This window comes from Numida meleagris, chromosome 1 (assembly GCF_002078875.1).
Source record: "Numida meleagris isolate 19003 breed g44 Domestic line chromosome 1, NumMel1.0, whole genome shotgun sequence".
NCBI classification, from domain to species: domain Eukaryota; kingdom Metazoa; phylum Chordata; class Aves; order Galliformes; family Numididae; genus Numida; species Numida meleagris.
Window position 1 is genome coordinate 46951744 of NC_034409.1, and position 14316 is coordinate 46966059.

Genomic DNA, 14316 nt, shown 5'->3' on the forward strand with positions numbered 1-14316 from the left:
GTCCTAGTGGATGAAAAACTGAACATGAGCCAGCAGTGTGCTCTTGCATCTCGGAAGGCCAATGGTATCGTGGGCTCCATCAGAAGAGAAATGGCCAGCAGGGACAGGGAGGTGATTGTCCCTCTCTGCTCTGCCATTGTGAGGCCCCATCTGGAGTGCTGCATCCAGGTCTGGGCCCCCCCAGTATAGGAAAGATATGGAGCTGTTGGAAAGGTTCCAGAAGAGGACCATGAAGACAGAGGGCTGGAGCACCTCTCCTATGAAGACAGGCTGAGGGAGCTGGGCTTGTTCAGCCTGGAGAAGAGAAGGCTGCAAGGAGACCTCATTACAGCCTTCCAGTGTTTATAAGGGAATTATAAAAAGGAGGGGAATCAACTTTTTACAAAGTGATAGGACAAGGAAGAATGGTTTTAAGCTCGAGGAGGAAAGGTTTAGATTGGATGTCAGGGGGAAGTGCTTCACAGAGAGAGTGGTGACGTGCTAGAACAGGCTGCCCAGAGAAGCTGTGGATACTCCCTGGAGGTGTTCGAGACCAGGTTAAATGGGGCCCTGGGCAACAAGGCCTAATACTAGATCTGGAGGTTGGTGGCCCTGCCTGTTGCGGGGGGGGAGTGGAACTTGATGATCCTTGGAGTCCACCCCAACCCAAGCCATTCTATGATTCTATGATGTCAAATACTTTTGCTTCTAGGAAAAAAAAAAAAGCAACACTTCCTTTAAAACCCAGTATAAATATGGTATAACAGGGGGCATATACGGTAACTTACAGATTTGGATGTCTGAAGTTTCATTTTTATAACTTATGCAGGGTGTTATGGAGTAATGACTTCAAGTTCTGCTTCAGAGGTAACTCCATGGCACTACAAGGAGAGCTGTGAATGAAAAATGGTAAGATCTTGCTTGTTAAATGTGTAAAATCTTTCTTACTCCCCATATAGTTTGGACCCAGAATCTCCTTTCATTTCAGGCAAAGTAAAATCATTAAAATTTGCCTTTACTGCTGAAACTTCCCCAGAGTGTTGTCTATGTTTAGCTATATCTGATGTGCTATTGAATGGCCTATAGATTATTGAGTGTATGCGTATCAAAAAGCACCTGTAGAACACTTGCTTTAAATAATGCGAGAAATATTTTGGAGGAGATATGCAACTCACCTTATATATAGGTTCAAGGCAAAAGAGTACCTATAAAGAGGTTTGCTAAAGGACGTTTGTGGTGATTTTTTTCCTTCTCCTGAACCTTCTTCATAGTATTTTGATTCTGCTTTCTGACATAAAGCTGGTTAAAGTAGAGAACTGTGAGTTTATAGATACTTTTCCCTGTATGTAAACAGGCCTTTAATGGTGCTATAATGTTTGTTGACTCACTTTATCATTTTTCACCTTAACAATCACTTCTGTGAAAAGCTCTCAGTCAATACTCAGCATAAGATCAGCTGTAGGTGCCATCAATTTCATTGTCCTTAATTGTTCCAGCAGAAATAAAATAAGTTCATTTTTAATCAAAATTCATTGTGCACTAGTGAGTGTTAAAGATGAGATATTCAGCAATCTGAAGGCCAGTAGTCCTGTAACTTGCCTAGAAATCAGCCACTAAATGGTTGAGAATATCTTTCATTCAGAAATCAGTTTAGGGGAAACAGTACTCCACAATGCTAAACCTGTCCACAGTTCATTGCTGTTCATACTGTCACGTCATGAAAAGAAGTGTTACTAAATGGACAGACCCAGACATATTTTCAAGCAAGCAGAAGTAAACAGTTCAAAATTCCTTTGTTCTTCTAGCACAGTATCCTAGATAGTGCCCTTGTTTTAGAGAAAATATGGAAAGATGTGTTTTGAATGTACAAAAACGTGCAACTTTGCACAAAATATAGCCTTGTTTTAAACAGTAAAGTAACTGGTGAGATCTCTCTCCTCTAAATGGTATCTATAGAGTGTAGTCTATTGGGTTAATCTTTGTCTAGCTATTTATTTACTCTCACATCTTCAAAGATCTACTGATACATATTGTCACTACACAGTAGAATAGATTTTTTTCTTCATTATACAAAAACTAGGCTAATCCTGGAATTCCAGCATCCAGGATGGCTTCTAGATGATGGAAACCAGCAACCCAAAAGCATCCAAAGATTTTCAAGACTACCAGAGGACCAAGAAATGTCTCATGTAGCAAGCTTTAGCATCGCAGTCATGTCAGTGCTGTTGGTTGCGTGCACATAACTTCCCACAGTAGCTGCTTTGAAGAATGTCACTTCTCCTAATCTTTCAAGCAAAAATATGTAAATAAGGATGGGATTATTCTCAATGAAAGTATGATATTATGATAGTGGCTTTGTGATCCGAACATATTCTTGATTCCAAGATTGTTTCTAATTTGTAAGCCTGAATGTTGGACCAAAAGTCATTCAGTCTGTTCTTCAGATATTCCTGAATCCATTCTAATGGATTTCAACTCAACAATAGTGAAATGAATTTGAACTAATAAGCAGAAAAGATTTTTCTTTCTTCATCATCATCTTTTTCTTTTAATGAATATAATCACTGTATTTTGCATAAAGGCAATTATGTGGTAATACCTAAATGTTTGCATCTCATTTGTTGGATTTTTTTTGTACCAGTAATTATAAACCATTGACAACAGTCAGGCAAAATGTGTTGTGTGCTTGGATTGTTGTTTAAACATTTTCTTTGTCAAATCCGAGTGTTCTGAATCACTGACGGTCCTAAAAACCTCATAGCTGTTTTCTACTTTGTGGTGTTACTGAGGAATATCAAATTCTTCCCTGTAAACTAAACTATTTTTCAAATCAAACACAGTACATTGTGTTTTATGGTGAAAAGAGTAATAATACAAGTCCCAATTTTTGTCTGTTTTAATGTCTTTATAGCTTTGGCTTCTATTCTATTCTTCCTGATTTTTTTATAAGTTGAAAGTCCAAAAATAGGAAAACAAAACAGGCACCAGGGACAGGTATATGAAAAATTGTGTTTCAGATTTGCCTTTTTTCCTCAGTTCTCATAAAACATCAAATACTGTTATATATCAATATAGCAAAGCTTTATGAAAAGAAAATTCTTTAGGTTGAGTCAAAATAGCTCCCATCCACACGTAAGTGGTGTTGAAATGGGAGGTTGCATTGTGCACATCAAAGGGACTGTGTGAATGTTATTGATACATCATTCTTCATCGCTTTATATTATTTATATTTTCATCATTAGTCTAGAAAGTCTTAATAATTAGCTCTCTAATTTCCCAGAAAGAATGTGTTAATTTATTGGACTGGCTGAAGGAAAAAGTAGCTGATCAATCTGGCATTGTAAGTTAATAGTATAGGACAAAACATACTCATAATTAGTTGAGGAAAGGACTTGTTCATTCCAGTTTATAATAAAAAGTCCCTTGCCAAAGTGACTTAGAAAATAATGCATTCAGACTGAGTAGAATTACCGCCTAGCAGATTCTATTTATCTGTAGCTTAAAAAGCAGCTGCGTTTTTGTAAAAAGCAATGAATGTGGCAGTCCTACTTAAAGGTAGAAGAAAAAGAACACCCCTTGTTTTGTAATAAGGGGATTTTCAATTTAAAAGAGAGAGCAAGCCTGTTGTGTGAAGTATGGTTATTACATTCGCTGTATTCTATCTCACCCACCAGGAGGCTAATAACGAAGGAGTCAGTGAAGGAGACCAATGCCACAAGGGTTATCTCGCAGCCCCAGATGCTGGATAAGTTGGAAGAGGCAGAATCGCTTTTGGATGACATTCAGGAAGGCCTTGAATGATTATTTGGTGAAGAAAAGACTATTCTTTCCAAGGTAAACAGTCCATTGCATCTGTCTGTTGGTGGTGGTGTTGTAAAAAATGTTTGTATAAATACCTATAAAATTCTTTTTTTTAAATCTTTTTTTTAAAATCATTTTTCAGGTTTTTTTTTTCTCAATGCAGCAATGATCTTTCAAGAATCCTTTCTGAGACAAAGGATCCACTCCACATCCAGCCACACCTAAAGAAATGCTTTGAAGGAATTGCCAAGCTCACTTTTAATCATGAGAAAGAAATTACCCACATGGAGTCAGCAGAAAATGAAAAAGTAGAGCTCGTGCTGTGAATAATTCCAGCAAGTGCCAAGGGGCTAGTTGAGCAATGGCTTCATGAGGTGAATATCTTTAGCTCTTACTTAGGGTTTAGTTACTGTATAATCATTTTCTCTTTTAGGAGCAATGAATATCATAAGCATATTTCCTACCTAAACAGCTCTTTGAATATTTGTCAAGATGTTGACAGATTTCAGCCTTATTGTTGTTATTTATTGCAGATAATATAGCAACTCCAAGTGTGCAAAAATTAATTTTAATAAAAAGCTCTCCAAGTCAGGCTGTCAGCAGAAGTGGATCTGTGTCTGAAACCATGTATGTGAATATATGTCTGAGTCTACATGTATGTGTTTTTGTGCTTTCATGGTGTAATGTCTGTAGCTGAGGAGGAAAACATTTTAAAATTAACCAGAGAAATATAAGATTTCAAATGCATCCCATCCTGTACAGATGTGTTCCATTATATCAGAAGGATTCTATTTCCAATGTCTTTTAACAAGAACAAAGAGAAATTATGTCACTGATAACGCCCTAACCTTTCCCCTTGGAGCCTCTCATCCAAATTCATTGTTTTCAGCATGAAATTACTTTGGTGACCTTTTTGTTGATGTTCTTGTTGTTCATTTTATTTAACCTTCCTTTGTTAAAGGTTGGGAATGGGCCCTTTTGTTGTTCTTTGTTTCTGGGCCAAAAGCCCATCCCCTACCCCCTACACCTCCCTTTCTTTTGGGGCAGGATCAGCCCCGGGTAGGCAGGGGTTGACAGCTAGTGAGATGGGGTAGCTGGAGGAGCACTATTTCCATCCCCAGCTGATTTATTGGACTCCCTGGGTGCCAAGGAACAGTGAAGCCTGGTGCAGGCAGTGAGTTCCATCATATGTTGCTTTTCTGCTGTCTGGTTGAACAAAGTTGAGCCCCTTGAGCCATCTTGTGAGGCCTTGTTTCCCACTGCACTGAGTTGTGTGGCAGCAATGTGCCAGGTTGTGGCTGAGCCACTTCTTACAGTGACTTATTCAAGATGGTCCATCAGCAGCATCCTTTGGGGTAAGGGAGGAAAACATTACAGGATTTAGACAAACACAAACCCTTCTACCCTGTTCTCTGTGTCACGTGTCTAGCTTGATGTTTGGACAAATTTTCAGCACAGAGTTATCTTCCTGGGGAAAAGTTTTCATAAAAAATTGCAGTGGGTAAATGGCAATACTGAGGTTCCCAGGAAAAGCCTAATTCTCAGTTACACTAAGCATGCAATATACTTTTCAGTTTTTTATTTTTCCCACAAATGATGAAGATTTGGGGATGTGAGCAGCTGTGTTTATTTTAATACATTTCATTTAACCTTCACCTAAAAACAAATTGGAAGGTTTGGGAGTGCATTAATCTGGACCCAATTAGTGTCTCTTCTTCTCTCAAAAGTGCAACCTGAGATTAATGAATATAAACTAGAGTTTCATATGCAGTCTTTAAATCATTTGCATGTTTTATGCATGATAATTGAATTTATTTATGCACTTCCTTTCATTTAATGATTTCTTGCTCTTTTCTGTGCTATCAACATCATATTATGCAAGAAATAGGATTTGGTAGGCAAGAAAGAATAGGAGTACATATATCAAACCTAAGGTAATTTTTAGTTCTAGTGTCAACAGTACATCACTGTTAATTTTGGTATCATGCAAGGTGGGTACATAGCTGGAAAAATATAAAATATTTTTGGTGAAGGCTTTTAGCTTAACAAGACATTTCTGATGCAGCCTAGTTTGCTTGCAAGTGTGCAAGCAAAATTATTTTCAAATGGCAGTTAAATTATTGTATTGACTTTTCAATGACCCTGGAGACTTGTGTTTCAACTTGGCCAATTAGTAGTAATAAGAAGATGAATAGTAATTACATTAATAAATAACTGTTTTCAGACCAGGAGCTCAGTATCATAGTCTGGCTAAGAAAATAAGGGCATATTATAATTTGTCTCATTTTGTCTTTGATCGGGAGAAATAGAGACTTTGGAACTATAGTAAATAGCTCATAGCCCAGAATGTAGCAATCCTAGGGACTAGTGAGCCATATCAGCTAGCAGCTCTGTGGTAGTAGCTGTTTCAGTGCCATGAGTAGGGAATTTTGCTTTGTTTCTCTACTTAAGCTCAGATGTCTTGAAGATTTCTCTAGTGATTGTCTCTGCCTTTTTTATAAAGCACGCCAGGAAGCCACTATGGCAAAGAATTTTAGTAAGATGCTGGTAGTGGTGCTTTCAAAGCCTTAACCTATACCAGATTCTATTTTGTCTCGTCTTCCCTTATGTGTTGAAAGATGTATGTGGAAGTGACATTTTTCTGTGGTGTCTTGTCTTTTATCAGTGGATTAAATGGTTGTGTGTTGTGATTGTTTCCTGATTCTTGTAGGTAGGAATGTGTTTAAAGGCAAAAGCTCTGTTAATTTGTGATGTAACCATTTCAGTGTGTTCCTTGTCATTGAAATGTAGTTTCAAATGTTCAGTAATGTAGCATGAAATGATTGGTTAGTTTTGGAGTGGTGGTGAAATCATGTGAAGAAAATAAGTATTGCATCTGATCAAGATAAATTCACTCTAGTGTTTTATGGCTTTTTATTCCTATGTGATAGTAATAAAGTCTCATGTAGGGATGGAAGCCATGAAATACATTGTGAAAAATCATCAACTCAGATGGGGCCATCAGGATAGCATGCTGTAGTTGTAGAGTTATTGAGAATGATTGGAAGATGATTTAGTATGCCACCATGTTGACTACCACGTTATTCATTTTGCTTCTTCATCCCTTACTCATGTAGTTTGATGAGAGGAAATAAGTTTCTAATGAGCTGATCCATCTTCACATCAGTGTTCAGTGTTTATACCATTCATACATCTTTCATTTTCTGCTAAAGATAACACTGTATATGAAACACCAAGCTAAGAATTTAATGTATCTAATAAACAAATGCCAAAATGAATACCAGGAAAAGCCAACAAATTAGTAAATGCTTGAAAATTAAGGACAAAACAAAACAAGGTCTACCCTGTTAGCAAGTGATCCAGGTTCTTTACTTCCATGTTCAAAAGCAAATCTGAGTGATGATCTGGGGATTGATGAAGAATTCTCTTTCCCCACTTTCTTGTCCTTGTGAAAGTGCATGATCTTTTCTCATTCTGGAACTGAGATAAAAGCTGATAGTGTTGAGAACAGAAAACAATCCCTGACAATTTCTTTGCATTGCTGCCATTCCACATAGTGCCTTACCACTCTGCTTGGCTCCTGGGTACCAGTTTCCTTTGGGAATATTTTTGAGTAGGCTATTTGTTCTGCTACAGCTGTTTACAATTTTCATTCTGTATTCTTTCTCTTAAAAATATACTAATAAAACTATTGATTTTTTGTACTTTGACTCCTTCATTATTTCTCTCCTGTGTGATTTTTTTGTCTGCTAAAAAGTACTTTCTCATTATCGTAACTCAGGGCCTCACCTGGTGAAAAGTTCAAAAATAACTAGGAAGGAAGTATATTCCCCTTTTTCCCCCTAAATTTAGATTTCTAGTTTAAACTAAATTGCACTCAGAAAAGTTGGACCTTGACAAATTCACAGACACAGTGTGGCAATTATTTCAGTCTTCGGCTTACACACATGATGTCACGTGAAGTAAAATGTGTAAAACTTTGTAAAACAAGTTACTTGCAGATTTCTGTTAAAAGGCAAAGTATTGTCTTTTATGTTTTAACAGACTTGCTTCCAAGAGTACCCAGGATGTACTGCCAAGAGAATAAACCGCTCTTGTCTTTCAACTTTGTATTTGGTTAAGATAAAAACTGTCTTCATCATTTGCCCCCAGATGTTTTCAATGTTTACTTTGGATATAGTGATTACTCACCAGAAACCTGGGACAAAGTTCTTTAGACAGTTTTCAGATGTGCTCCTGTATTATTTTTCTCCATTTCTCTCAGTTTAATGGTAGATTTCAGTTAAACTTTATTTTTGTCACTCCTAAACAATATACAATTCATAATTACTGCAGAGAATACAATGAAAAATGCAGCCCCACTTGAAAAGTATGCTTTCAGTACTGTATTATATTTCCAAAGTACTTCCAGAGTAACATGTCCTCCAAGTTGAAGTACTTTTAAATGCAGAGCCAAGTGGCTGAAGGTGTGATCTTAAAGGAAAGCTGAGCTCTTTTTCTACTTGTCAGCACCCATTTGGAAGCACTCTACTGACCAAAAACTAAGTCCTTAGTTTCAGCAGTGCCAGTAATATTTCTGGGTTGTTTCCTTTGCAATGCCTTTGCTTTCTGTGAAATTACACAAGTTCCACAGGGACATGGTAAATGATTTATTAATTGTTAACTGTTGATGAGAATCTGGCTCATTTTCCCATAGTAGTTTTAGCTCTGCAGCAGCCAGAGGAAGTTAATAAGTATTATGTATTCTATCAGAAACTACACTGAAAATGCAACGTATGTATATTTGTATGAATATATTGCTGCTGTTTATAATCCTGCAGATGATTTGGTGTAAATAGGTTGAACATCTTGTTTTCTTAGCATAACATAAACTTTACTTCGAATGACTGCCTTCACTTTGGGTAAGAATAAGGATTATAGGGGAAACACAGAACTGGGTTTCAAAAGGCAGATTTTATCACTGGGGCCACTGTCATACCTGAACTTTTTGTGGGAAACATTTAACAGTTCTCTACTGTGAACTATTCAGAGAAAAATGTGTGGTTTCAAAGATCCAAAAGAGGTTTACCCAGTCATGAAAAATTGATTTATTTCCCCTCACCTCTGTTAATTATATAGAGCGTTTACCTGACCTTTTGGTCACCAAAGAGGACTTACTCTGCCTATGCTGAGGTACTGAAAATATAAGACTTGTCTCTGTGTTGTGCTAATGTAACTATTTCTGGTCTGCTGGGAGCAAACCTTCATCCTTGGAGCATGAGCAGGACCTGTTTACGTCTGCCATAGCAAGGCCAGTCAGCATACCTGTAGGTTTCATGTTGCCAACCATTCTTGTCCCATTTGCTTAATGAAACTAGGCTGAAATTTTAAGCATACCTTTTTGAAACTGCTCTGGTTTTACAAATTAGTCACAAAATGGTGGAGTGAAATATATAGAAAGAAATGCCAGGAAAGCTGCAATCTTCTGAACTATCGTTAAGGTTAATGTATCCCTGTAAACTAGGCACCAGAATGGCTTAAGCAAGCTATTTCACTTTGGTACCTTGTTTTCGTCTGTCTGCTGACGCAGCTCCACTGACTTCACTTTGTAACGAAGTGCCAAGGTGCTTTTACTCATAAACTATTGAGCAATAATATGTCCTAGAGTAGTCACATCTTAAATACGTTTTTGTGTTTCTAGTGTGTTTTTCTTGTGTTAATGGGGATGAGAGAGTAGGTTTGGGGTTTCTTTTGTAACAGTTCACCCAGGGACAGCGTAGATCCTTCTTTAACCTCTTCTTTCCATATAATTTTATTATTTCTACTCTAATTGTTCTTCCCTCTGCCTCCAAGGTGGAGCTGATCTGTTTCTGCTTTGTTTTTTTTCCTGAGCAAGGGATATCCTTTCTTACAAATCCTGTGACATGATATCAGAAATCCCTCTTTGAATTGTGTGTTATTGTTATAAGAGCTTGACAATCAAGCCTTACATGACATCTTGCCTTGATGACAGAGTATTTTTCTTGTCAGTGTCAATTTGAGTAAAAAGAGTGTGTGTGTGTATATGTTTAAAATGTAGTCATTTGTCAGAAGAAAGCAAGGTCTTGTCACAAAGATGAAATGTTAAAGTTACTACTTTGTCTAATGTTTTGCAAACATCCATATTTTGTACCTTCTTTATTTATTAACAGACTGAGTCAAGAGCAAGGCAACTTGCTTTACACCTGGCACTACTCAAAATAATCTTAGGTAGCATACCAGCTTTCAGGAGAGGCAACCTCTTGGCAGCTGTGGCAAGACGGATTTTTTAAGTCCTTCTAGGACAATGCAGACAGCTTGAATGTCATCTGTAAATGGGTGTAAGCCACTGAAAACAAGTGTAATGTGTTTTCTAAAGCAAGGAAATAAGATGAAGGGTAGTTTTTTTTTCTGTCAGAGCTACTATTTTAAACCAGCCTTCAAAGGTAGCATCATGGAGAATAAATAACAGCAATTAAATCTGGATGTAAGAAATGCTTTGTTAACTGTTGAGAAGGCTGTGACACTGGGGAAAGAAGAGAGGTTTGCAATTGCTGTCTGAAAATAGAATCAGAGATGTTATTTCTGGACACTGGCACTTACCCATTCTCCTAGCACTATCATTGCCTTTCTGATGGGACCATCAGTTGAATTCATCCACAACACTATGCTGGGCTTTGGAAATAGAGGCTTAGCATTATATGACAAGAAGTAGAGGTGCTATTATAGTTGACAGGTCGAGGGTAGAAGGATCTATGTACATAGAGATAAGTAAGTTTTTCTGGCCAAATAATTCAGTATCATTTTAATTCTTAGGATTAGTTTGAAAGTTGCCTTGTCAATGCCTTGTGGTTGATTTCTTGATTTCTCAAGAAATATTGTACACAATGTATTACTTTCAATCCTTCTCCCTTAAACTCTTTTTAATTACAAACTATCACCCGTAACTTGACCATCTGGCAAACATTATGTGAGTTTTGATATTTCTCTCTTCCTTGTTTACATTGGTGGCAATATTTTCTGGTTTGCTACTCAATAACAGTCATTTCAAAAATAAAAATAGCGTTTTTTTTCCCCCATGGAAAATACACGTGTCCAAAATCAAGCCCACTTTCATATCCACAAAAACTTGCCTCTTATTATGTTGTTACACTTTATGAATAATTCCTAGTAGAATTCAGGGTCCATATTCCTAATTACTTGCTTGGATAGCTGAACTTTTTAAGAGAATTTTTTTTTCAAGTTTGAAATGAAAATGCTTTGGCTGGACCTAAATTTTTAGTTGATTTGATCAACTTGGAATAGCATTTTGAAGGAATTAGCTAGGTTACTTTTGGAACTCTAGCAAGTAGGAAAACTAGAAGAATCATTACAGAAAGCAGTAGTTCCCTCTTAAAAATATTTTGGACAAAAAAAGCAGTTTCGTTTTTCTTATTTCATGTATAGTTCCAAGTCTGTATGCTAATTCTTCCTGTCCCCACAAGGAAATGCAATGAGGAGGATGTTTCCTTGGTTCTTCAGCCCTGGAAGCACTTGTGCTCCGGAAGGACGTTGGAAAGGGAATGCAAGGAGATGCCCCAGTCCAATAAAATCTGAAGACCAGCCATAGTGAATCATTACCAACTTGGTGATTACTCTTTGGCCAAAGTTCTTGAACTTTTGAAGAAGCTGTGTGCATCCTGAGGAGTTATCAGTTTATGGCCCATTTCAATTAGTTTCTGCAGGATGCTTCCACTACCGTCGTGCTAGTCTTTGTCCAGTCTTTGTCCTGGGAAACGCGAGGCAGGGGGACAGAGAGAGGTGGATAAGCAGCGGTGATAGAGAACTGAAGAAAGGATCAGTGAGTTAGTGAAAGCTGCATGACTCTGGATTCTTTCCAGCCCTCCTCTGCACAGATGCTTTTGTAAAACTCACTGTGGCTTCTGAAAGGAAGGTCCCTATTCATCCGGCCACTGAAGGAGATCATGCTAATAGGCTGCAGGATCACAAAGACACTCACCACCTGCTGTCATGAATGCAAGTCAGGCTTTGTTTGCTGCACTGAATGCCTTTTAAAAAAAAAAAAAAAAAAAAAAACAACCCGTAGTGCAGATATATATTTAATGGAGTTTATGATTCTTTCCTGTGAACATTTCAATTTTTAAAAACTATGGAGGAAAAACAGATATTGTCCATCTTGTTACCGGCAAATATAGAGTGCATCTCTTAAAAAAAAAAACAACAAGATAACATTCAGAAAAAAATATATATCCTGGAAATCTGTATGCAGAACCAAACCTAAAATAGTCTGATTTAAAATTAAGGCTTATTCAACTTCAGCTGAACTTTGACATTTTTATGCAGTAATAGTGAACTATTTTGTCTGACAATATAAGAATTCTCAAGTTTCCTAAACCAGTAAAAAGCATCTAAATACTCATCAAGCCTTTTTTTTAAATAACATATTGATGTTTAATTCCACATCGACAAAATGGGTCTTTAATTTCATTAGGACTGCTAAAACCACATATCTGCACTTTTAACATCTATGTCACATTTGTCTTTTGAGAGGGATAGAAAAATACAGTCTACAACATAAAATGTTCAGCATAGCCTTTTTCACATTTTCAGATCTTAACTGGTGATAATCTAGGATTCTTAAAAGAGCATTGAACTCAATCTTGAAATAAATTATCCAGTTTGAAAAGCAAAGAGTATAAAGAATCAGTATTTGAAACTATAGGAGTTTGGGAACTGGTATGAGAAGCGTGTAATGAAATTTGTATGTGAATCAACAGATAGTGCCTTCCTTTTCTTATGTTATCTCATGAAGACCCATTTTAAGAACTCAGTTTCTTATGTGTTGAGATAATAGAAACTTTTTGAAGGATATAGTATGATAAAAATTAGATTAATCCAGTGCTTGAAGCAACAAATGTAAACATCTCCTGAGGTATTGCATTCTGTATCCATATAAGAGCACAGCTGCAAATAATTTGAAAACTAAATTGTATTTTTACATCAACATGGTTAGACAAAAATTACTTATTAAGTAATTGCTATTGTGACATGAGCTTTCTGCAGTAGCTGAAGTACTTGGCACAGCTGAAACCTCAAACTACCTTGGGAATTTACCACATTCTTTAATTTTCTGATTGATTAAATGGATTATTTGACATTTTGGCAGAGCTTTGAGATCACAGCATAACAAAGACTCCTTTCATTGCTCATTATTTGCTCTCTTCAAGCCTAGTACAGATTCTTTGAAATGAAAGGTTTAAGGTGCTTCTTTCCAGGGTAATTTTTGTTCCAGTTCACATTTTTACTAGCAGTGTCACATTTCCTAACTCAAATTCCCCTACTGCATAAATGCAGTTCCTTATAATGACAGCGTAACCTATGGAGATATGTAATCTGGAAAACACTTTTATATAGCTCACAATGCAACCGATGCAATCAGCATGGCCATTTTGCTATCAGAGGCTCTTAACCCGCACAGCCCTGGTATTTTCTAGACCATGGAGTGCAGGGAGCTGAGCTCAGTGGTGGGTGTCTTTGTTCAGTGTGTGACAGCATTCTCTTTTCTGTTGCCCCAGGTGGAAGTAGGCAACGTAATGCACCAGTTTTGGGGCACAGCTCAGAGACAGCCAGGTAGCTGAGAGGTGTTTATCAGCTTGACACCAGTGAGTAAATCCATTACCTAACTGCACGGAATGTCATTAATGAGCAAAATCTGGATGAAATAGTTCTACTTTTGAGGTAACTGCATAGTCCTCTTGACTGAAAAACAGCCCAGGAGTGTACCTGTGTGGTGATGACTGTTCTGCTCCAAGCTGCTTCTGAAATGCAGATTTGGTGGAGCTAGGTAACGAGTACATACAAGGACTGCTACAAAAGTAATGCTTCCTATTTTATCATGCCAGCCCATAGTGTTAGAGGTGGATGCTGGTGGTAAGGCAGCAGAGGTTGAACCTTCCCACAAATACTCTATTACACTGTGTTGTCATGTGACAGATGGCAGCAGAGGGGCAGTCTGACAGAAAGGCATCTGACAAGGAAGTGCGTATGAAGCAAAGGTGTGTCATTGAATTCCTCCATGAGGAATTGAACCCATTGACATTCATCAACATTTGCTGAATGTTGATGGATACCAGACATTGAATGTGAGCACAGTGAGGTGATGAGCACCATCTCACTGAGATCTCAGCAGCAGTGACAGTGACAGTGGGTCACCTCCACTAGTACAGATTTTTACAAGCAAAGCACAAAAGCTCTTGTTGATCACTGGTGAAAAGGCACAGCTAATGGTGGTGACTATGGTGGAAAATAGTTTTTTGTAGCTGAGAATTTTCTCTGTCAAATAATGTTACTGATCTCTTTGTATCTGTTGTAGTTTCCAAGGAAATAAATAGGAGGCATTACTTTGGGACCAACATACATAGATGAAGTGAGACCTTCATTGCATTGTACTCGCCCTTTTTAATGGCAGAAATTATTGGCAGTGCTGAATAGGGGAGTTCTGCATTTTTTCTAATACTGCAAATGCAATTGAGGTGAATT

The 14316-nt window shown here is 37.5% G+C and overlaps 1 long non-coding RNA gene across 6 annotated transcripts in view; it reads left to right on the forward strand.

Moving 5' to 3' along the window:
• Positions 1-7484, forward strand: part of LOC110397450 — a 72709-nt gene extending 65225 nt beyond the window's left edge. For all 6 annotated transcript variants that reach the window (XR_002437803.1, XR_002437826.1, XR_002437798.1 and 3 more), the window contains 3 exons: positions 809-888; positions 3654-3813; positions 3923-7484. This is a non-coding gene — a long non-coding RNA (uncharacterized LOC110397450). The remainder of the gene's footprint in view (positions 1-808; positions 889-3653; positions 3814-3922) is intronic.